Below are 25,983 nucleotides of genomic sequence, written 5' to 3'. Positions count from 1 at the left end.
AGGTGCATATTTAGGCATTAAAAGTAGTACAGAGAAATTGTGAATAAATTGATACCCTTAAAGTTAAGCTGGTGATCTTCTCCTGGGGGGTGAATGGGGGGGGTTGCAATTGAGAAGAGACATACTGAGGACTTTTGGGATGCTGGACATGCTTTATCTCCTGACCTGGGCAATGGTTACATGAATGTTTGCTCTATAATTCTTTGTTAAATGATACATGTAATGCCTGTATATTAAGTTTCCCCCCAAACCTATTAAAGTATGGTTGTTGTGAAATGAAGAAGTCTGAAGCCAGGACTCTAGTCTCTTAATCATATTTGCCAGCTTTTCTTTAAAAAGAGAAAGAAAGTGGTCAGGAAAGGTACGTAGGGAATTTACACAATATCCGTAATGTTTTTTTAATAAATTCTGGGGTAGATACATCTGTGTTCATTAAATCCTTTATTTGTTTTTATGCCTTAGTTTTTTAAAATAGGAGAAAAATAAAATGATTCACAGATAATGTGAACATTTGGTATGTTTGCTTTTTGAAAAGCGACTGTTAACGCATTTTTTTACAAAATTGAAATTATATTCTATATAGTAATATAAGCTAGAATAAAATGCTTTTATGAAAAATATAAATACTAAAAAATATATGAAAACATAACGGACCTCCATGGACCTTCACGAAGGATTTTTAAATGTTAACATGCTACCTTATTTACTTCAACAATTTCAATTCCTTGGTCACTCTGGGCCACATTCCAAGTGCTCAATAGCCACATATGACTAGTGGCTATTATATTATACTCTATTATTTTATATTATACTGTGCTATATTGTATAACAACACACTTCATCACTGCAGCAATTTCTGTTGAAAAACATTGTTCAAGGTACAAATCCTTTGTTGGTTATGTAAACTGCAGACAGTCTTTTCTTTGTGTTTTCATATCTCAAGATATTCTTTTCTACTTATGAGGGAAATGTGTTTTGAAATATTTTCTAAGTTTTAAGGTTTCCATTTTTTATACATGTAGTTCTTTAATTTGCTTGACTTCTGTATGTATAGATAGCTATTTTTAAATTTACGTTGGGAGATCAAGAAGACCTCCTTTTCTTTTTTCCCATGTGGAGTGGCAGTTAGCCCTGTCCCAGAGATTTGCAGCGCCACTTCTGCCCTGTACATATTCCCAGATATGCTGGGGCTCATTTCTGGGCTCTTTACGCTGGTCATAGATTTGTCTCCACAAATCCTACAGATTTTTATTTAGTGTTACTTTCTATGTAATATATTTTTTTCAATTCTAAGAATTAAAATTTTTTTCATTATGATTTTTTTTCTTTCCCCATGAGATTTTTAGAAATATTTTCTTGTTCCAAATGTGGAAGGTTTTGTGAGTTATCCTTTTGTTATTGATTTCTAACTCGCACTGTAGTCAGCAAGTGAGGGCTCTATGCTACCGATTCTTTGAAATTTGAGAATTGCTTTGTGGCCTCATGGTTAGTTTTTCAACTGCGCCTTGAATGATTGAGAAGAATATGTACTCATAGACTTTTGGGGCAAGGTAGGTATAAAAACAACTACACAGACACACACACACGTGCGCGTACACATGTCTTAGGTTAAGCACATGAATTGTGGTTTTTAAATCTTTTTAACCTTACTAATTCTTTATTTGAGCTATTAATTACTGAAAGGCGTAACAAAAGGATCACAATAAAATAATGAATTTTCTCATCTCTTTTTGTAATTTTGTCACTTTGCTTTATAAAAGTTGAAAATTTGGTATATACAAGTGTGGAATTGCTCTATTTTCCCTGTAAATTGAATTTTTTGTCATTCTACAGTGATGTTCTACAGCTCCTCACCCAAATGCCTAGTACCTTAAAATCAATTTTGTTTTAGAAATTCTAGTCACACCTTTTAGCATTTGTTTAGAATATCCCTTTCACATAGATGAAGCCTGATTGTTTTTTTCTGTTCTACTCTGACAATCTTTGTCTTTTAATGGAGCTCTCAGTCCAATTAGGTAAAATATAATTATATATTTAAGATTAAAGTTAACATTCTGTTTTATGGTTGTTTTTATTCTGGTGCGTGTATTTGTGTGTGTGTATTTTCTCTTTGCCAGCTTTGGGATTTCTTATTCCATTTTATTTCCTCTTAACTAGTATGAAAATTGCTTTATTCCTTTTAGTAGTTTTCTTTAAAATTTTAATGTGCAAGTTAATCTAAAGTTTATTAATTCTACTTGCAAATAATTCAAGAAACCTGGGTTGCTTTGACACCAGTTGATTACATGTTTTTGTCATCTAGAGTTTTAATTACACCTTGGTTTTTTTTTCCTCCTATAAATTCAATATCATTTTTTCCTTTTTATGGATCCTTTTTTGTCATTTCTTCTTATTTCTTCTTGCACTTCAGATCTTTTTTCCTTTGTCAAGTATATTTTAGAAGCTTGTTTATTAAAGGAATGTTGATGGCAACTTCATCTGAAAATGTCTTTATTTTACTCATTTTTATGATGGTTTCGTTTGGCATACAGTTCCAGCCTGGCAGTTTCTTTCTCAGTCCTTTGAAGGTCTCATTTCATTGACTTATGCTTCCCATGTTACAGTTAGTTCAAATAATTATCGTTTGTTGTTAATCTGTCTTTTTTTGGGGGGGAGGGTCTGCTTTTAAGATTTTTTTCTCTCATGTTCTACAATTTGATGATAGTATATCAAGGTGTGGACATTTCATTTATCCTGGATTGTTGGTGTTTCACCACTTCTCACGTTTCATCTTTTTTCTTTCTGTGTAGCTTTCCCTCCATTTTTTTTTTTCCTATTCTTTCCTTCAGAACTCTGATTAGACTTCTCTTAGACTTGCTCATTCTACCCATTTCTCTTAATCTAGCTTTTGTATATGTTTGTTTATACTGAATTCTAGAAAATTTCTTCAAATCTGTATTCTGGTTTTTGTCCAATTTTATTTTCTCCAAAATGAGCTACAGTTTTATACAACAAAAGCACAAAAATAAAGTATACGGCTTAATAAAATTTACACAGGTGTATGTCTGTGTGATCACCACCCAGATAAAAGAATACATTTTTATCCCTCCAAAAATTCCCTCCTGTCTCTTCTATTCAGTGGAGCCACTCCTCTCCTCTAGTGAACTACTGTCCTGACTTCTCTCACTATGAATTATTTTCACATGTTCTTGAACTTCATATAAATGAAATCCTATAGTGCGTGTGCATGCATGCATATTGGTTTCCTTTTGTTCATGGGATATTTTTGAGATTCATCCAGGTGGTAAGTAGTTTTTTGTTGTTTTCTTTATAGCAAGAAGTGGCAAACTATGAGCTGTGGGCCAGTGTTAGCCCAAACATATTTTAGTATATAAAACTTTATTGGACATAAACATGTCCATTCAACAGGGTTGAGTAGTTAAAACAGACTGTGTAACCTACAAAGCCTAAACTGTTTACTATTTGGCTCTTAATAGGGCCAAAGAAAAAGTTCAGTGACCCTCTTCTATAGTATTGCATTATGTGGGTGGACCACAGTTCATTTGTCCATCCTCTTGTTGACGAACATTTGAGTTGTTTTCTGGATTTGATCATTATTAATGCAGTTTCTGCAAATGTTCTTGAAATTGCCATTGGCAAACATATACTCCTGTTTTACAGATATATACCAAGGAGCTAAATTGATGGTCTTAGCGTAAGTTGATTGCATTCCTATGAAGATTAATAATGCTGAACATCGGGGAGCCTGGGTGGCTCAGTGGGTTAAAGCCTCTGCCTTCGGCTCAGGTCATGATCTCAGGGTCATGGGATCGAGCCCCGCTCTCTACTCAGCGGGGGGCCTGCTTCCCTTCCTCTCTCTCTGTCTGCCTCTCTGCCTACTTGTGATCTCTGTCTGTCAAATAAATAAATAAAATCTTTTAAAAAAATAATAATAATGTTGAAGATCTTTTTGTATCTATTGGCCATTCAGATTTTTTTTTGTGAAGTGCTATTCAAATCTCTTGCCTACTTTTTTAGTAGGTTATCTTCTGTTAATGATTTTAGTTCCTTATATATTCTGGATAGGAAATCTTTATCATGTACATGTTTGCAGATATTTTCTACCTGTCTGAAGTTTGCATATTTATTCTCCTAATGTTGCCTTTGGATGAGCAGACATATGAAGTCTAATTTATCAGTGTTATGGGTGGGGGTGGAAAGTGCTTTTTGCACTTTGCCCACACATTTTCTTCCCGCCCTCATTTTTGCCTACCCTTAGAGTCCTAAATACATTTGTCTATGATTTCCTCCAGAATCTACAGTTTAGTCTTCACAGCTGGGTCTTCGATTTATCTCTAATTGATTTTTGTGTGTGGTATGAGATGGGGGGATGTCAAGATTTTTCATATGGACATTCCGCTGTTCCACACATTTATTGAAAAGTCCTTTCTTTTTCCATTGAATTGCAGCAGTCCCTTTGTTGAAAATGAATAACCATACATTTGGGTCTGTTTCTGGACTCCATTCTGTTCCACCTGGACTGTTTATCAAACTTTCTTTTTTGTAGTTTATAATAAGTTTTGACATATGGTAGTGCAAACACTTTGATTTTTTTCTTTTTAAGGATTGTTTTGGCTATTTAAGTGCGATTCATTTCCATATAAGTTTTGGAATCAGTTTGTAAGCAAACTATCAGTTTCTATTTTTTAATAGAAAAAAAAAATCCTACCAAACTTTTGACTGGTATTGCATTGCCTTTACAGAACAGTTTTAGGAGAATGGAAATCATAAGAGAATCTTCCAATTTATGAATATGGTATATCTCATCATCTAATAAGTTTTTCAATTATTCCCACCATTGTTTTGTTTTTTAGTATAGAGGACTTCTGCATTATTCAACTTATTTCTGGGCATTTGAGTTTTTTTTGATGCTGTTGTAAATGTATCTTTTTTTTTGTTTTGTTTCTAACCATCTTGCTTAGGATATAGACGTACAGTTGACTTTTATATATTGAGCATGTATTCTGTGATTTCACAGTATCATCTGGAAAAAAAAAAAGTTTAACTTAGCCTTTCTAATCTCTATTCCTTTTTTCTTTTTCCTGCCTTATTGCACTGGCTGGGAACACCAGAACAGTATTTAACAGAAACATTAAAATAGATGTCTTTGCTTTCTCCTGATATTAAAGGAGGATACCTCAATATTTCACTATTAAGAATGCTGTTTACTGTATTTTATTTTAGAGATGCCTTTTACCAGAGGAGATTTTCTTCTATTCCTGGCTTATTGACATTTGTTTTCACAAATGGTTATTGAATTTTTAAAAACTTTTAATTACAAAATGATTTTAGATTTACAAAAGATCTGTAAAGATAGTATAGAGTGTTGTTATATACCCTTTATGCAGCTGCCTCTAATGTTAACATCTTACATAACCATGATATTAATTACGTTAAGAAACCTTGGCACAATACTATTAACTAAATGACAAACTTCATTCAGATTTCCCAGTTTTTCCACTAGTGTCCTCTTTCTAGTCTATAATCTAATCCACATTCCATATTGCACTTAGTTGTCATGTCTTTCTAGTGTACTCCAATCTGTGAAAATGTTTGTCTTTTAGACATCACCACTTTTTTTGTACAGTGTCCCTCATTTTGGGTTTGTCCAATGTATTCTCACAATTAGACTGAGGCTATGGGCTTTAGGGGAAGAATTCCACAGAAATGTTGTGCTCTTTTCATTGCATCATATCTGGGGGCACAGGATGTGCACATCAACATGTTAACCGTAATCACGTAGTTCAGACAGTGCCTGCCCAGCTTCTCCATTGTAACACATTACTGCTTTTCCCTTGTGCTCTGTTCTGTTAGGAGAAGTCCACACTCAAAGAGAGGAGAGGGAAAGTATCAAATTATTTGTGTATATATGTTAAAATTACCATGGGCAATCAATATTTTCTGAGGGAGATGTTTTGAGTTGTACAAATGTCCTCTTTCTCAAAGTTTAGCCCATTAATTTTAGCATTCATCTGGTCTTGCCTGTAACAGTTATTATTGTGGTATTCTAATGGTGATTTGCCATTTCCTTCATTCATTCTACATATATTAACTGGAATCTGATGCTGGAGCTAGACTGCATGGGTTCAATTCCTAGTTCTGCCTCTTCATTGCCATATGGTGTAATATTGGAGAATTCTCCATATTTGTGTTTTCTCATCTGTAAAACATAGATAACAAGTGTCTACCATGGAAGGTTGTCGAGAGGATTAAATGAGTTAATACGTTAAAAAAAAAAAAAGAGTTAATACGTAGAAAAGGCTAAGCATTGTGCTTAGCCCCCTAGGAATCACTCATTTTTTAAATTTCTTAATGTAGTAGCTTATTCTCATTTTAATTATTTTAATAGTTACATAAATTATTATGTACTCTTAAGTGAACCTTACATATATTCATATGATATGGATTTAACTTTTTAATTTTTTCATGTAATATTCATGAGTCATTAATGGTTGTTTTTTAGTTCTTTTTGTTTTGTTTTGTTATTGCAAAAGACATACTGATAAATTCCTTTAAAAAAATTACACAGAGCTTAGCAACTTGAAGTGACAATATTCCCAACTTTCTAGAGTGATTTGTATCTGAGTCTTTTGGTAGATACAGCTCTTGCCAATGAGTCTTTTAAAATATTGAATTTGAGCAAATGCAAAACTTGGCATGTATTATTAAAAAAAATATCTGTCAATAGGAAGGAAAATGAATTTAGCTTTCCTTCATGTTCACCATGAACATTGTATTGTAAACGTTTCAGTATTTGGAATATTTAAAAGGATTCATTTGCCAGCAGTATATATCAAGTGCTTTCAATGTGTCTAGCAACGTTTTGCTGTTTTTGGATACTTCTTTGCTCTTGAGGAGCTTGTGAGCCTGTCAGTCATTTTAAAATTTGAAGGCAGGCCCATGTGTTTATTCATAATTTTAAAGTTGATAAAATTGAATTCTAATATTTTTCCTGGTTGGTTTTTTTTTTTTTTAATTCCTCTCAGCATGCTGGGTTAGGCCCTTATTATCCTATGCTATATTTCCCTGTATTGAGATCTTCCTTCCCTACATTTGTGTACAGTGATCACTGGAGTCAGTTCCTGAAAAGAACCCCTCAGGGACATCCCAGGACTTGAGAAAACAGGTCCTTGATTTCTTAGTCCTGACTGGTCCTTTTCTATGTAGTCCCAGCTTGCTCTACTAGCCTTTTAGTCTTACTTCTTAGAATTAGTCCAGTGGCACAGTTAGTCTTAACTGATCAGAACCTGAAGTCACTGCACTGTTTTTTGACGCTATACTTTAATTCACGCCGTTTCCTTTGCCTTAAGTGGATTTTCCAAAACTTTTCCAGACTCTGTTCGGAGGATACTCACTCCACAATCCTCCTAGCTGGATAGGAACCCTATAATTTGTAATCTATAGCCCTTGTTAAATTCTTACCTTTCATCACCAATCTTTATATCTGAATGTCATTTCCAGTTGGTCAGGTTCTTAGAGATAGGATTCCAGTACCTATCATGATACTTTGCATACAAAGAGCTATTGCTAAATAGTTACTACTCTTAAATACCTACTATAATTGTGCTACAATTTTGCAAAGTAAGTATTATTGTCTCTGTTTTAAATTGTGAAGAAACTCAGTATCAAGGAGATTAAGAAACTTGCCCAACACTATATAGTTAGTAAGTGGCAAAACTGGTTTGTCTGATTCAAAATCTCTTGCTATTTCTTTTATGCCATACTGCCTTGGTACTAAAAATAAATAGTTAAAATTATTAAATAGCTTTATTTATGGTAAAAGACACTACTAAAATTACTTCACGTACATTGCCAGTATGTTACGTGGAGTCTTAACTTGAGTAACAAGCTTAACTGCTGTGGACTAACTGATGTACTCCTACTTTCTTCAGATTTTCCTTCTAAGTTTTTATTGATACTAATGGATAAGATTTGAATGGTCTAATTTTGACTGATCTTGGGGTCAGTGAAACAGATATAAGCATAATTTGCTTGGTCTTTGTTTTTAAGTAGATAATTTTGTTTTTACCTATTAACCTTTACTAAGCAACTGATAAATATAGGCTGCTTATCTTTTATGAAGTACTTTTTCTACCAAGGTATAAAATACATGGGGGGAAAAGCATATAAAATGTGCCAATATTAAATATATAGCTTGATGAATTTTTATATATGTACAACTGTCTAGTACACTAGATCAAGACCATATTCCATCCAGAAAGAGAAAATTTTCATGCACCTTCCAGCTAGTACATCCCCTAGAAGTACTGATTTCCATCCCTACAGATAAGTTTTGTCTATTGTTGGACTATAAGAGTAGCCAAATAATATGTATTCCTTTGTCTGACTTCATAGTTTTTTGAAACTCATCCATATTAATGCATGTGTATATATTTTTTCTCATATTCTTATTTCTGTAGTGTTCCATTGTGTCAACATACCACAGTTTATCCACTCTGTTAACAGATATTTGGGTTCTTTCTAATTTTGGCTATTACAAATAAAGCTGCTTTGGGCAAGGGGCTGGTGCAGGTCAGGTGGGCATGGCATTCCAACCACCATGGCATTCCGACAGCTCGACTGCCGTGCTCTTCTTGGCAGTGGTGTTGGGGAAGCCCTGTGAGGGTGGGGACACAGAGCTGCTCACACTCAAGGCAGCAGCGTGGATGGGGGCCATGTGCCACGCTCAGCATCTCTGACCCCAGCTGACCCAGGCAAGAACCACGGTCCCTGCTCAACCTACAGAGGTACCTGGACTCTGGAGAAGAGGAATTGGCCTGCAGGTTGGACCACTACGAAGCCAAGACCAGGCCACGCATCTTTCTCATCTGGCGCTCCTAGAACCACGTGGATTCCTCCATGGAGAACGATTGTACTCTGAAGCTCTTGGGTCATGAACAGACTGAACTAACTGGGCTCTGACTCGCAGGCTTGGGGTTGAAGTTTAATAAAATTGTCCATTCTGCCATGAGCCCTGCAGTAGAAACCACTGATATCAGCAGCAAGCACCTGCCCGGCATCTGCAAGGTCAGCACAGACCTGCTGAGGGAAGGCACCATCATCGAGACCAACCCACCTATGCCCCGCTGGAAGCCCGAGGCTGTGTTTATGAAGATGGAGCCTGGACCGAGGCTGCCGTCTGGAACTGCATCCACCGGGCAGACGCCCAGCATTAGGAGGGCAGTTAGGAGATCCTCACCTGCCATGCCAGCATCATCTGCTGATGGTGTGCAGGGCACTGCAGTTCCGCCCTGAAGGCTGGCTCCTCCTCTCTCCCAACAATGGCCCTATCACCCCCCTGGTGGTCTGGCCTGGTGGCTGAGTGCTGCTTAGGACCCTTGGGAAGATGGGGTTCATGTCTCTAGACAAGATCTCCCAGCCCTGAAGGTTGCCTGAAGACCCACTCTGCTCAGCCCCCAGCCCTGCTCCCGTGGGTGTTGCCAAGGACACAGCCTCTTCCCTGTCTTCTGTCCATGGGCTGCACTGTGGTTACATTGCATTTCTCCAGGAGGAGAGTAAAAAAGTGTGAATACCCAAGTATCTAAAACGTGGCCTTTCAGTCCATACTTCTTGCCCTGGATGGAAAGGGGAATTGTTCTGAGCAGGTCAGCTGGAATTCTCTTTTGTGGTTTTCTGCCTTATATATAGGGAGGAGGCCTCACTGATGTCATCTGCAGAGACCACGGCCAGTCCACAGGAGGGTCTTTGGTTGTGATCACAGTTGGCCATGAGAGCCCCTCAAGACTGGTCAGCCAAGCCCATCAGTCGGGAGGGGCCCAGAGGAGCAGGGGCCACCAGCACTTCTATTCAGTACTTCTTGTTGTACATACTGCTCATATCTTAAAACCCCTTTTAGTCACTTAGATATTTAAGATTCTCCTCAACTGGGTTCTTGCTTTGATAACCGGTGTCTCAGTCCAGAGTCCTGTACCTCTGATGCTGTTAGATCTGAACTCACCCACATCGCTGGGCCTTTCCCGGCACCCAGCAGCACCTTGGCAGGTGAGGGAGGTGACTGGGCCATGATGGTGTCACGGGCATCCTCTTTCAATAAAACACTCCCCAGCTCAGTCTTTGTCTCTGTGTTAATCGTCTGTGCTTACAGGTTGAACTATTTAGACATGATGCGTCCATCCTAAATATTCTGTTAAGAGAAACTACAATTTCTATGAAGTGGTGATGAACATTTTCAGCACTCAGTGCAACTAACCGGGATATTTGATCCATTTCTCTTGGAAATAACTTTTTCCAAAATAAAATTTTACTGGGAAAAAAAACAACCAACCAACAACAAAAAACCAAAGCTGCTGTGAGTAGTCATACATGGATCTTTTAGTGAGTTTTGTAGTATTTTACCTGTATATGTCAGAGTATTTTACTTGTATATGTCAAAGTCCTGGGGTAGCCAGGAACTTGCTTTACTAAATTCTGCCAGGTAACCACCAGTGAATGAGTAAGGGTACTCTCCCACCAGCAGTGGGAGTTGTAATTCCACATCTTCACCAGCACTTGGTATTATTATTAGTTTTCATCTTAAGCCCTCTGGTGGATGTGTGCTGGTAGCTCATGGTTTTCTTTTCCATTCCTTCATTATTAATGTTGAGCAGCCTTTCATATGTTTTATGCAGTACTTATTCAAGTCTTTTGCATATTTTTTTGCATTGTCATCGTATTGATTTGTAGGAATTCTTTATATTTTAAATTAGAGTCCTTTATTGAATGTGTGTATTGCAAATAGCTTCTCAGTCTGACTTTTCTGTTTTCACTTTTAATAATAACTTTTGATAAATACAATTTCCTAAATCCAGTTTATCATTTTTTTGAATACCATGTTTTGTGTCCTATTTAAAAAATCTTTGCCTATCCCACAGTCGTGAAGAGCTTCATTTTCTTTTCACAGGTCTGTGTTCCATTCTATGATTTATTGCAATACTTTTTAGTATGATGTGAAATAATCTAGATTACCTTTTTTTTTTTTTTTTCTCTGCTGTAGGAATCCAGTTGCTCTAGAATCATTTTTTGAAAAGAATTTCCTTTGCATCTTTTGAGTTGTAGTGATGGTTTCCATCCATCTCTGCAGGTCTGTTTCTAAACTTCTTTTCCTGGCTTATAGATAGCCAGCTTCTTGCTGTGTCTTCACATGTCCTCTCCTCTTTGCATGTGTGGAGAGAGAATAGTCTCTGATGTCTCTTCCTCTTCTTGTAAGAACACAAGTCCCACCCTTCTCTCATTTAGTCTTAGTTACCTCTTCTTTAAAGGCCCTGTCACCAAATATAATCATGTCAGAGGTTAGGGCTTCAACATAAGAATTTTGGAGGGATACCATTCAATCTATAACATTTGGTTCTCTAACCCCTTAATTCATGTCCTTCTTGCATGCAAAATGCATTCGTTCCATCCCAACAGCTCCAAGAGTCTTAACCCATTCCAGCATCAGCTCATAAGTCTACAGTCCAAAGTCTTATCTAAATATCATCTGGGGTGCCTGGCCAGTCAGTAAAGCATACGTCTCGTGATTTCAGGGTCATGAGTTTGAGCCCCACTTTGGGTGTGGAGCCTATTTTTTAAAAATTAAGAAATTAAATATCCTATTAATCAGGTATGGATGGGACTTGAAGTAAGATTCATCTTGAAGTGAAATTTCTCTCCTACAGTGAACCCGTGAAACCAAACAGATTAGGGGTTCCAAAATACAGTGATGGGACACAGTAGGATAGAATGGAATTGGTAGGTCCCAAATGGGATTGGTAGGTCCCAAACAAGGCCAACATCTACTAAGACAGACTCCATTTGATTTTAAATCTCAAGAATAATCCTCTTTGGCCTCACAGTCTGCCTTCTGGTCCCATAGCACTAGGCAGTGGCCCCACCCCTGAGGCACTCAGTGGGGGCAGTCTGGCCCACTGAAGCCAAGGATGGAGCCCCACCCTCTTAAACAAAGGAGGAACAGCCGTGCCCTTTGGGAGGCTATAGTGGGAGTAGAAGTGAGGATGTCTGGCTTGCCCTGGGGTCATTCTTTTCTTTTCATGAGGAATAAAGCATCTTTGCAGCCAAATAGTTCTATGTCTAGACCTGCTCAATCTCAGAAGTCCAAAATCCATCCTTTATTTCATCCTGACTCTGTTCTGTTTGGTCCAAACGGTCAGTCTTTGCTGGTATAATCCCATCTCTGTTCCTGGCTTCTGCTGATTTGGCTGAATAATAACTCTCTTAAGGGTTATCTCTTCATGGAGTCATTGTCCAGCCACACTCTTGGTGTTATTCTCCAGGACATGTTCTCTCATTTTTTGCAATATGGATAGACAGAATTTTTCCAATTCTTCAGGTTCTCTTTTTTTTTTTTCCTAATAATTCTTTTCAGTTTATCTCTCTTCTCACATTCTATTCAGTGAGAAGAAGAAGGGCTTATAAGGAGAAACCAGGCTATCCCCTCAACACTTTGATTAGAAATCTCTTCAGCTAAACATCCGTCACTTGCAAGCTTAACATTTCACCACTTACAAGCTCTTCTACTAAACACAACACAATTCAGCCAAATTCTTTTCCACTTTATAGGAAGGATCATCTTTCCTCTGTTTCCAAGAACATGTTCTTCCTTCACATCTGAGTTCTCACCACAATCTCCTTTAACTTTGTATTCCTTTAAGGCAGTCTTGTTTTTTTTTTCTATAATTCACCTCAAAACCCTTTCCAGCTTCTACTCCATTCCAAAGCCACTTCCACATTGTTACTGCAGCATTCTAGTTCATGGTGCAAATCTGGATTATTCTATCTAGATTGCCATGACAGAATACCACAGATTGGGTAGCTTAAACAACAGAAATTTATTTTCTCACAATTCTGGAAACTAGAAGTCGAAGTGCAAGTGCCAGCAAATTCAGTTTCTGAGGAGGCCTCTCTTCTTGGCTTGCACATGGCTGCCTTCTTGCTGTGTCCTCATATGGCCTTACCTCTGTGCATATGTGCACACACCTCCCTTATATACACCTAATATATAATGGTAAAATGAGGCAGTTAAATGTAGTAAAACTATCCCTTCCAGAAAAGGGGAACATAGGAGACACACTGGAGTCACTGGTCCGTAGCAGTTCTGAAATCCGTCATGACAGGTATTGGGACACCTTGAGGGAACAAGATACTTTTTGCCTGGGGCCTGATTCTAACTTCTTGTTCATTGTTTTCAGAGGCTCTGGTTCTTCCTTCTGGGGAGTTCTTCCTTTTATCTTCCTTGGCTCCTTATGAAATGGAGAGTAGAGAATTTGCTCTGCTTGGAACTGAGCAGCCCTTTCTTCCCAGTGCTTCCATATAAGAGGAGCCAAAGATCATTTTTAGATTTCAGCTGATGGACCGGTTCTCTTTGGAAGCGCAGTTCTCTCCAAAATCTGGAAGATTTAATTTCTGTTTGTTTCTGTTTAATTCTCTGTGCTGGTGAGCACAACCTATTTTCATAAACCTAGGTCTGGGAAAGAGAGCTGCACAGTCCCTACTATCAGGCTTGAAGTTCTTTGGACAAGGAACGCCTTGGTTCCAGGAATCTGCAGCATGGTCTAGAAGGGGAGTCTGGGCCTGGGTGGGTAGTCCCCTTAAACCCTTGACCTTCTTACTCTAGAGGGAAGGATTTGCTATGAACCCCGCATGTCCAGGTTTAAGAGCAATACTGAGCAAGTGTAATGTCTGTGCTTAAAAAAAGAATAGGATATGGGTGAGCACACAAATCTGCATCATCCTTCATGCTTAACTAATTTAGCTTCCTAGATAGTGCTGGAGAGGGAAAATGCTCTAGTCACCAAAGTTGAGTGTCATATCTTAACAACTGTATTTCTCATTACTAAGTCCCATTATGATATATAAATTAGTTTCTTACATGTTTGCTCATAACAGATTTGTATCAACCCTATGTTTTCTGATCTTATGGAAGTATTGGGATTGTGTCACATCTCTGAGTGATGCTCTTACCTTGTTACCATGTAAAAGGACAAACTGAGAAGCTGTGAGATTTAACCATCCTGAAGACAGGCAGCCTGGGTTGTAGAATCCAGGTGATCAGGTCAAATTCTGACGCTGATACTTCTCAAATGTCTGATACTGGGAAAGTTTTTTGTTTCATAATTTTCTTATTTGTACAAAGGGAATAAAACTACCTATTTTTAGTTAAATAGTGTACACTAAGTGATCTGCAGAAAATATTCATAGATAAAACAAAATACTTTCTTAGTGAAAAATGATGAAAAACAATGAGATATTTTGGGGAGTAAGTCTGAGATTTAATGTAGGGAAGATGACCTAAGGGAAGAAGGAGGTGGGGTCCCTGGGAGATAAAGTTCTTAGTCTAATACCCTGAAAAGAGAACTTTGGGGCAGCCCTGGGCTCTTGCTTATCTCTAAGGGAAGGTATGTCTTTACTGTCTCAACCTAGTAATCTCTCTTGAGCTTCAGTGCCCTGGTTCTTAAAATGAGGATAATAAGAATTGCTTTGATGACCTTGATAAGGATCTCTTGATAGAGTGGTAGAGATAAGAGCCAGGGAATGGGTTGGAAAGTGAATAGGTGAGGAAATGGGGATTAACTACATTTTCAGTCTTTTTCAGAAGTTTGAGAATGTAGTCTGGGAATACAGTAGAAGCTGGAGGGCAGTGCAATGTTAATGAAGGTTTTGTTTGTTAAAGGTTGGGAAATAACAGATCACTGGACTATGTAGGGGAGAAGTATCTCTAGTAGCAAGGGAGAACAAGATAATGTAGAGGAGACTTTAAATGAAGAGGTAGAGTGATTGGTGCTAGAAAAGGAATTTTGTAAGGTTAGCACTGAAGAGATAAAATGTTGTATCCAATAGCTTTCTAATTTTTTTCCCCCTCAGTGGAGTATAATGTGGGGATGTTCACAGAGACATAAGCATTATGTACGAGTATTGGGAGTGAGGACACCAATTGGAAGAGAGGAGAGAAAACAGGACATAACAGGAGTGGGGAAGTGTTCCAGAGTCGTGGGCAGGCTTTAGAATTCAGCCGAGTTGGAGTTGATAGAATTATAGTGAAGTCACTCTCCTTGGCTTTGAGACTCCCATCTCTGAACCCTCCATCTCCATTTCTACTGCAGTAACTTTTCCACTCTGTTTTTGTGCATTCTAATATCTCCTGAGGCATTCTACAGTCACACAGATGCCTCCCTGGGCTGTCCAAATTATCTGCAAAATACCATTATTATTTGTCTAGCTCTCTGATTACAGAATTGCATAGGTTTTAGGAAGTCTGTCCATATTTTTTCCCTTACAAATGAAATTTTGTAGAGAGATTTTTCAGAGATGACTGTATTGTCTTCATCTCCATATAAGGTCATTGTAGTTGACTGAATATGTCTCCCTAAATATGTATGTTGAGATATTAACCCCCGATGTGATGATATTTGAAGTAGGGCCTTTGGGAGGTAAGTAGATCATAAGGGTGGAGCCTTCATGAATGAAATCAGTGCCCTTGTAAGAAGAGAACAAAGAGCTAGCTACCTCTCTTTCCACCATGTGAGGAGTTAGCCATCCAAAACCCTGAGGAGGATTTCCTCAGAACCCATCCATACTGGCACCATGATCTTGGACTTCTAGCCTCTAGAACTGGGAGAAATAAATGTTTATTGTTTAAGCCATCAAATCTATGGTACTTCATTACATGAACTAAGAATGGCATGGTTAGTTTTTTACATCCTAGAATTTTAAAAACTTTAATGCAGGTTGATAACTTATATCATCTTCCTGGCAGGTAAATGAAGTTTAGAAGAAAGTGCTCACAATATTCTCTGATGCTGGGTCCTGCCTTCCAGTGAAGGTCTTCATTCCCTTCCTGTGTCAGAGTCTAGGTTCCTGGAAACGAGAACCTGATGAAGTAGAGCCTACCTGCCATTGTCTTTGTGCTCATGATCATACTCATTAAAGGCATTTCTTGCACGTTCCTCTGTAGCTATTTACAAACCTATTTGTACAGATAGTCTATTAAGAATTTAACAATTTAAGAAAACAGTGAACATGAACATAAATATTGTATCTGTGGTAACATGCAAACAAACATGAAAAAAATTCAGTCTTATGGAATGTTTTAGAATGAAGAACCACAGAATAACCATACAAGTGTTGTGCTTAAACTGTATCTGCCAAGGTAACTGTGTTTAGCAACCCCAAGGAAAAGGGACATTAGCACTTCGGAGTAATTACTATTGTGTACCAAGACTTACTAGGAAAATTTTTACTGTCATAGAAATTAATGATAACACAAAATAACTTTATTTCATCATCCTAGGTTTCTTTGAGGGATCATATAGCCTAGTTGCTAAAATCCTGGACTCAGGTGTCAGGATCAATCATTTGCTAATTGCGTGACCTTGGGCAACTTACTAAAATGTTCAGTGCCTGAATTTCCTGATGAGCCAAAAAGGGATAATATGGCACATCCCTTGTAGAGTTGTTATGAAGATTAAATGGGATAATATATATAAAATACCTAGATTATGCCATGGTAAGCTTATAGAGCTTAGAGGTTTCTCGTTAGAAAGATATTATACACTTTACAGACCTCAGAGGTAGAAAATCAATAAAGACCTAGTTGAACATAATATCCCATCAGTCAACTAGATATAATCGACATGTTCAGATTACTTTATCCAACAACAATAGAATATATATTCTTCTCAAGCTCACATGGAACGTTCACCAAAATAGACCACATTCTGGGCCTTAAAACATAACAGATTTAAGTGAATAGATCTTATATTGTTTGCTCTCAGACCATCGTAGAATTTAACTTGGAGATCAATAATATAAAGATAAGTAAGAAATTTCAGGGTGCCTGGGAGACTCAGTGGGTTAAGCCTCTGCCTTCAGCTCAGGTCAGGATCTCAGGGTCCTGAGATCGAGCCCCGCATCAGGCTCTCTGCTCAGCAGGAAGCTTGCTTCTCTCTCTCTTTCTGCCTGCCTCTCTGCCTGTTATGATCTCTGTCTGTCAAATAAATAAATAAAATCTTAAGAAAAGAGAAGAAATTTCAAAATACAGAGGTTGAATAACATACTTTATAAAAGGTCAGAAAAGTATATCGAGAAATTTTGAGCTATTTTGAACTAAATGGAAACATGACATCAAAATGTCAGATGCAGAGAAAGTGATGCTTAGAAGAAAATGTAGAGCATTAAAAAAAGAAAGCCCTGAAATCAGTAATCTAAATTTCTACCTTAGGAAACTAGGAAAAAAAAAATCTGAAAGTAAGCAGAAGAAAATATGTAATAAGAATTAGAGCAGAAATTGGGGTGCCTAGCTGGCTTTTGGCAGAGTGTGCAACTCTTGATCTCAGGACTGTGGGTTCCAGCCCCATATTGGGTGTAGAGATTACTTAAAAATAAAATCTTAAAAAGAACAAAAACCAAAACAAACAAAAACCACAGAAATCAATGAAATTGAAGATCAGATATCAGAGAAAAGCCGTGAAACCAAAATCTGGTTCTTTGGAAAGATCAATAAAATTGATAAACCTCTAATGAAGCCGAGAAAAGGAGGAGGTTACAAATTATTAATATCACAAAAGAGATACCATTTCACATCCCTTGCACATTTAAATAATAACAAAATACTATGAATAACTCAATGCCCATGGCTAGATCTGTTAAAGATATCAGTTAATTGCCTTTCAAAACAAAGCACCATGCCCAGGTGGTTTACTGGTGAATTCTGCCAAACATTTATGGAAGAAATTATGCCAGTTCTTTATAATCACTTTCAGAGGATAGAAGCAGAGGGAATACTTCCTACCTTATTCAGTAAGGCCAGCATTATCTTAATATGAAAACCAAGCAAAGGCATGAAAAAAAACAACTACAAATCAGTATCTCTCAGGAGCTTAGATTCAAAAACCCTCACAAAATATTAGCAAATCAAATCCAGCAATCTATAGGAAGAAATCTACACCATGACCAAAAAGGGATTATCACAAGTATGCAAAGTTGGTTCAACATTCAAAAAATTGAGTGTAATCTATCACATCAACAGGCTAAAGAAGAAAAATCAGCTGATTGTATCAATAGAGGCAGAAAAAGCATTTGCTATGACCCAGCACCCATTCACGATAAAAAACAAAACAAAAAACCTCTCAGTAAACTAGAAATAGAGAGAAACTTCCTCAACTTGGTAAAGAATATCTACAAAAACTTACAGTTAACATCATACTTTATGATGAGAAAGTGAAAGCTTTTTCATCAAGCTCAGAAACAAAGCAAGATGATCTCTCATTGTTCCTTTTCAACAATGTACTGGAATTCTAGCTAATGCAATAAGACAAGAAAATAAAAAGTATATGGATTGGGAATGAAGAAATAAAACTATCTTTGTTCACATCACCTGATCATCTGTGTAGAAAATGCAAAAGAATTGACAGACAAAAAACCTGGAACTAATAAGTAATTAAAGCAAGTTTGTATGATATAAGACAGGATATATGACAATCAGTTGCTTCCCTATATACCAGTAGTTGAACAAAAGGAACTTGAAACTAAAAAAACATCTTCCCCTCAATTTTGCTGGAAACCTAAAACTGCTCTAAAAGAATGAAATCTTTTAAAATGTATGTTGAAAATACAGAATCTGAGTTCAGACAATATTCTTAGCTTACCTTCCATCTTTTGACTTTTGAAGTGAATAGTTTGTTGTGATAACAATGAGTAAAAAAAAAATTCTCTTCAGACTTTTTTCCTTTAAAATATATTCTTTAATGGAGAAAAATGGAATTCTTTATTCATAATTTGATATATACTAGATAGTGGTCTTTTATGCCCAATGAGTAAAATAAATGAGCAATAAAAATATTGCTCACAAATGGATTTTGCTGTTTTAATGTTAAAAATAGATGTATAAGAGGTTAGGGACAAAAAGGGGTCGTGGGGAGGGGGCTGAGTATCCTTATAAAAAGGCAACATTGAGGGATCCTTGTGGTGATGGAACTGTTTGGTATCTTGACTATGGTGATAGATATGTGAGCCTACGAGGTGTAAAGTTCTGTAGGAATAAATACATGTACAAACAAGCATAATGAAATTGGGGAATTTCAAAAGACCAGTGGATTGTGGTAATATAAATATACTTATTGTGACATTCTACTTTGTGAAAAGTTATCATTGGGGAAACTGAGTAAAGTATACTCAAGATCTCTCTCAAAATCTTGTACAAGTCTACAGTTATTGCAGTAAAATTTAAAAATGCATGTGCAACTATTAAATAAAACTGTTAAAGATTTTTATTTTTTTTTATTTATTTTTTTTAGGTTGTTTCTGCCTCCTTGATAAGTCCTCATTGGATTTGTAAGTTGACACTTTAATTTTTTTACTCTCCACCCCAAACATTTTAATTTTCTAATTACATAAGCATAATTTTCTAGAGAACTTGGAGCAAAAATTGGAGCAAAACTCTATTATTTGGTTCCTACATTTTTTTTTTTTTTTATTGGGTTATGTTAGTCACCATACAATATATCATTAGTTTTTGGTGTGGTGTTCCAAGATTCATTCCTACATTATTTTAAGGTCTGTTTCACTTTTTCTGATATCATTAGGTGGTATTTACTTTGAGGAAGTTTGAGTACATATCTTAGGCTAGTGCCATCTGTTTTCTTGGAGTGACTTCCTACCAGGGTTATGATTAGTGGCAGTAAAGTGCCATCTGTGGAGCTGAAGTACATACATCCACCTGTTGAACATCACGCTCTTCACACAGAACATCTTTGTGGCTGTTAAGAAGGACACAACACCCTGGGAGAAAGCCACTGGTTTAAGTGGTTTGACTAGTGAGATGAAATGAATTCTGCTTCATTGACCTGTGAGAATCCGACAATTAGATGAAATGAGGGTAGTATTCCAGACTGGGAGAATTTAACTTTGTTCTCATTTTATCATTTGAAGTAACTCTCTTACTATTTTGTAACTTTTTCTTTATTGTATAGTGAAAAAAAATTAGAATTCTTGTTTTAATAATGGGTAGTTTTTTTTTTTTAATTCCATGAAATGCAAACATTTGAAGTAGGAAAATTTGGACCAACATTTTTAACTTGAGAAAATAAATTATTCTCTATATAACTGAAAACACATTACATTGTTAAGTGTGTTTACTTGGCCAATTTCTTAGAAAAGAGATTGTGTTCCCAGTATAGATATGAACCATAATATGCAGTCATTAGTTTTGATTTCTATATGTTGTCATTTTGATGAGGGACTAAAGTATGCTAAGCTAATTTCAAGGACATCTCTGAGAAATATTGTCTGAAGATGGCTTTGTTTTTCATCATGTTAGCAGCGGAGGATGATATTGTTACAAAGTAACATTTGGGGGATTTGTATTCTTTGACAGTATCATAATCAGTTTGAATCAAATCGGGTATTGTTTCACCTGTTTTGAGGCCACTAGGAAGACAATTCCAGTACAGTCTTCTCCAAAGTATATGCCTTGGAATACTCATTCCTTTGGATGTTAACTGATGTTACATGGGAAAGGGACCTGTGGTCATGTAAATTTGGGGAAAAAACTGAGTTAAAATTATATTTATTTCCAACAACTGATTATCTAAGGTGGCCAATGGTCTATGCTGTTTCTCAAATATATTTTCCAATATAACCTCAGTGTTATCAAATATGCCATAAGACTGGTGCTCCCTGAAATATTTTTGGGAAATAGCTTTAAAATTTAGGAAATTGGTAAAAATGACAGGATCCCTTATACATTTTTCACAATGATGGCAAAAGAAAATAAGGACATTTGAGTTAGAATAGAAGAAGTATAACAAAGACTTTGAAGTATCTTTAAAAAGTTGACATACAATTAAGCATTAATAATTATAGTTATAAAAATTTTTTTATCTTAAAGATAAAAATACGTATTCTTCCTTGTTGTAGTCACCTACCAATTCCTACGTCACTCTCATTTCTTGAAGATTTAACTCCTGGTTCACTGTCCTCCTCTCCAAGACTAATGTGTCTTAATTTTTGGTGGTTTTATGGCCATTTTGGGGTCCTTCCAACACCCTGCTTCCTCACTGCCTTAACTTCCTCTCTTTCAATGATTTTGTTTCCCAGGCTACTTCAGCCAAATCTTCTCATGGTCATATTGTGGACTTAGTCATTAGCAATAACTGTTTCCCCTCCATGATCTTGACTTTAGGCAACCCATTCTCTCCCAGTCTCCACTCCCACCAACAAATTTTTAACTCCACCTGGACATTTCCTTACTCAATGTAAATAGCCTCTACCCTATCGTTCGTTAAAATAACCCATTTATCCCCCTCTCTTATCCCTCTTCTTGCTTTGTTGTCCTTAGCTGTCTAAATCCCAAAGACATTATCTCTTGTATGCCTGTAGCTGCCCAGCCGAACACAGCTGGAGAAAACTACCTAGCCATTCTCACTAGTCTTACTTTAACTATTTTGATTACTAATCTCAGGGGGCCCTTAATGTGTTCTTGCAGCTTGGACAATTCCTAAGAAAATGTTTAAAACCTATTTCTCTATAAACTTCCAGTTCCTCTTCTCCTATTCTCCCTTTCACCTGATAACCCTATTTTCTTTTTCACTGATAAAATAGAAATGCCCAAAAGAGAACTTCCACAAGCACCCATCATCACATCTACCTAACTACATGCACCTGTAACTTACATCCTGCCTTCTCTTCTTTCCTCCCTGGGTGAACTCGAATCTCATCTAAAGCTTATTCTTGTACTTATGTTCTTAGATTCTTTCTTTTCCACTATTCAAGGGTATTGGTATAGCTTTTGTGGATGTCCCCCTTCTTTTACATGATTATTTAACTCCCATCCCTCCTAGTTACCAGTCCATCTCATTTCCATTTCCTTTTACACAATTTTTCAGTCTTTCTGTCCAATTTATCTTGATCCCATTTCAGTCAGGCTTGATCTCACCATTCTACCAACACTGTCTCGAGTGTCACCAATGACCTCCATGTTGCAAGTCTGACAGTTCTCAGTCCTCATCTTACTGGACCTATCAGTAGAATTGACCCCATCAGTTACACTCCTCCCTAGTGCTCTGAGTCTCCACACTTTCCCAGCTGCCTACCAGTTACCATGACCACTTAAATCAGTCTTCCATGCAAATACCTCTTCATTGACCTGATTTCCAAACACTGGGTGACCCAGGGCCGTTCCTGCACTGTTTCTCTGCCTACATTCACTCCCTAGCTAAGCTGGTTCAGTTTCATGACTTTAATACACATATATGCTTGGAACTACCAAATTTATATCTCCAGTATGAACCTCTCTCCAGAACTCCAGATTTAAATATCCAGCTGCTGAATGTCTGATAGGCATATCAAACCTAACATGTCCACAATGAGTTTCCTCTCCACTAACAGCCAGACTTTCTTCTTCCTTAGTCTTCCTAATCTCTAAATGGCAATTCTGTTCCTTCATTTTCTCAGGCCAGACTCTTTGGCACCACTATCATTTCTTCTTTTTCTCACCTTTTACGTATCTAGCTATCAGAAAATACTATCAGCTCTACCTTAGATATATCCAGAAGAGGACTGCTTCTCACTACCTCTTCTACTCTCATACTGGGGCAAACCTTCATCAGCTTTTTATTAAAGTAGCCTTCTTACTGGTCTCCCTGCTTTTATACGTTCTCCCCTATAATCTATTCTCCAAACAGCAGCCAGATAAATTATTTAAAACTCTTAACTCTGATCATGTTACTATTCTGCTCTAATGACTCTAGCCAGTGCTTCTCTTTCTAGAGGTTTATCAACTTAATATGGGTCCCCATTACTTCTGACCTAACCTTTTACTGCTCCCCCCCACTCACTACTTTAGCCATACCAATATCCTTGTTCCAAGTCAGGGTTTTGTAGCTAGTGTTGCTACAAAAAGCCGTAAGGCTTGCTTCTCACTTCCTTCAGATCTTTGCTAAATTGTTGTCACACTTAGGCTTTTCCTGACCAGCCTGTTTTGAATTGCCACTATTTCTCCTTGTCTTACCCTCTTAGTGCTCTGTATTTCTTCAGTACTTTAGTTTTAAATCACTGTCTGATTTATATTTTGTCTGTCTGACCTTCCTTTGAAGATGAACTCCACAAGGAAGGGAACTTTGTGTGTTTCATTCAGAAAGACGGATGTGGATTAGGGGAAAGGGATTGTGTAGTAGTTACTGACTTTGCCTAACATGCATTTCTCTTGTTGCCTCCTGACCACAAAGATGGGTAAGTGACTCAAATTGGGGCTGTCTTTGTATCTTTTCCTTCTGTTATTCTAGTCCTGGGATGGGATGGGATCCAAGCCAGGCCAACTGGATTTCAATTTTTCTGACTGGTGGTGGCAATAAAGAAATACATCCTATCTTGTCATGGGTCCTTTTAACTGTTAACAGACCATTAGACAAAAGGTAGGTATAGCCATATACTATAATGCCTTTGGCACGCTTAGAAAATTGCCCATATACTAGGTGACCAGAAAAATTAAAAAAAATATATTAGAGCAGATACAGGGGAGAATAAGAAAATTTTAAGTGAATACTATATAAAGTTCTATATAAATAAACTTTAAACTTTCAGTGTGTAAGACACTAAAAGTTATTTTGACCTAGTTTGCCTGTCAGGTTGATAAATTCTTCCTAATGTTCATGTAATAGTTACTTACATGCTACATGACTTCCACAGCTCAGAAAGATCAAATAGATATATTCAAGAGACTTATATAACCCTCATTAAAATGTAATGGCCAATGCAAAAATTTTTAAATATTGTCAGTTATGAGAATAAATATAAAATCTGCAAATAAGATTTTAAAAACATCTACTCTGACCAAATAGGACTTACCCTAAGAGTACAAAAATGATCCAGTATTTGGGGATCTTATGCATAAATGCACTGTACAACAATTTTTTTTGAGTCCTACAGGACATTTAGTAACATTTAACACTCATTTCTGGTCATTTATTAGGACTAGTACTTATTATGGATACAAAACATTCATTTCGAACCATCTGTACATTTATTAATAGTAAAGCTCACAAACATTTCCATCAAAATCAAGAGTCATAACATGATGTCTGCTAACATGGTAGAATAAGTTCTAGCCAGGCAGTGAGACAGAAAAGTAACAAGTATAGTTATTAGAGGATGAGATAACACTGAATTTTTTTTTTTTTTTAGGATTTTATTTATTTATGAGAGAGAGAGAGTGCGAACATGAGTAGTGGGAGAAGAACAGGGAGAGAGAAAGGGAGAAGCAGACCCTCTGCTGAGTGGGGGAGCCCGACGTGGGGCTTGATCCCAGGACCCTGAGATCATGACCTGAGCCCCAGGCAGTCACTTAATTGACTGAGCCATCCAGGTGTACCCCACACTAAAATCTTATAGGCAAGGTGATGGATAGACCTATACAGTTCTGAAAATCAATTATAAACTCTTAGAATTAATGCAATTCCATAGGTAGAGAAATGATAAATAAATGTTTAGTGGAAATAATTGGAAGCTTAAGATAATGGGTTCATTTCTTATGGCTATGTTAGAGAAACTAACATGCTAAGAATAATTCAAATAAGAATGTGTATTTTCAGAATTTCCTACAGTAAGTATGTATAGCTTTGTTATGAAAGAACATAAGATCTTAAGAATATGTTTTCAATACTTAGAGGTAAGAAAATTCTGGTGCTAGAGCTCAAACCCAGCTGAGTTTTATCAGTTGTAGGCTTTCCCAAATAATTCAATAAGGAAGTTTGAATGCTTGATTTTAGAACTTTAGATTACACATGATTAAAAGGCAGCTAAAATCTCAGTCATCTATATATTTCTAAGTATTGCTGGGCAAAAAACTAGGTTTGAAATTTCTTTGAAGAATATTCATTTTCTTTTTCAGTGCTTGTTTGATTAGCTTCAGGAAAAAGTAAACAGATCTTGGTGCTTTTAGTAAATGGCTCCTAATGTCATTTTGTTACTGAAGATTTGGAGTGTTCTATCATAATTTAGTTCCAAAAGCTCTCTTTTCAAGAGCTATAAATTGAACAGACAGCATGGTGAAGAGCACAAGTTTTAGAATGAGTGTAGCCTGGCTTGAATTCCAACTGTGATGCCAATAAGTACATGACTATGAGCAAATTAATGAGCCTTCCTTAGCCTCAGGTTGTCTTTTATAAGACTGAAATAATAATAGCTATGAGGATTATAAGGATTAATTGAGATGATAGACCTGTCATTAACAATATTCAGTAACAATCTAATTCTATATTGCTTAGTATTACAATTTGAGGTACTACTACTAAGTTATTTTGCAGTGTACTTTATAGAGAAGACCATCTCATATTATTTAGTTATATATCCCAAATTCTGAAAAATTATATATTTTTATGGAAGAGAAAATGACTAAGAGACATGGGCTGCCCTATAATGCGACCCCAAATAAGTAACTTTTGACATTTTTTTGAGCTTTCAAGTAATCTCTACATCTTGATGTAGAGAGGATGAAATGAGATAATGCAGACTTTTCAGCACTTACTTGTAAGTATAAAACACTAATGCAAATGTAAGGAATTCATACTGAGGGGACTTCTGTGACTTTCTACCCATGGTGTAGTAACAGGAACTGGGTTCATTCTCCTGTCTTAAATAACCAAAAACCAAAATGAAACCCCAAAAAAGGCCATAAAATATTTAAAACAGGTTTTCAGAATTGGGCAATGAACAACATAAGACTGAACCCTGAGAGAAGCGAAACAAGTGATGTGCCCAAGACCACAGTGTAAGAAGGGGAACCCAAACACAGCTCATTGGTCACACTGAATTGAGTTAATAGAGTTGGGAATTCAAGGAGGCAGTTGCAGCTAAAATTTGTAGGACAGCATACTAGAGAAGAGAGAGTTACACAAAGAGAACAATTTGGAGGTGATCAGAGCATTCCCCTGGAGTCTTCAGCTGAGTGCTGATTAG

At 36.8% G+C, this 25,983-nt stretch overlaps 1 protein-coding gene and 1 pseudogene across 6 annotated transcripts in view; both read left to right on the top strand.

Moving 5' to 3' along the window:
* Positions 1-25,983, top strand: part of PLAGL1 (PLAG1 like zinc finger 1) — a 108,676-nt gene that overhangs the window by 40,987 nt on the left and 41,706 nt on the right. For 5 of the 6 annotated variants that reach the window (XM_032873093.1, XM_032873094.1, XM_032873097.1 and 2 more), the window contains exon 2: positions 19,326-19,362. The exons of the other annotated variant lie outside the window; for it this stretch is intronic. The gene's annotated coding sequence lies outside the window, so the exon portion shown is untranslated. The remainder of the gene's footprint in view (positions 1-19,325; positions 19,363-25,983) is intronic. 6 annotated transcript variants of the gene reach the window in all.
* Positions 8,600-10,301, top strand: LOC116876700 (annotated as a pseudogene).

Source organism: Lontra canadensis, unplaced genomic scaffold (genome assembly GCF_010015895.1).
Source record: "Lontra canadensis isolate GAN:19392208 unplaced genomic scaffold, GSC_riverotter_1.0 scaffold47, whole genome shotgun sequence".
In the NCBI taxonomy this organism is placed as follows: domain Eukaryota; kingdom Metazoa; phylum Chordata; class Mammalia; order Carnivora; family Mustelidae; genus Lontra; species Lontra canadensis.
Note: the sequence above shows the minus strand (reverse complement) of the source record. Positions and strands in the feature narration are given on the sequence as shown.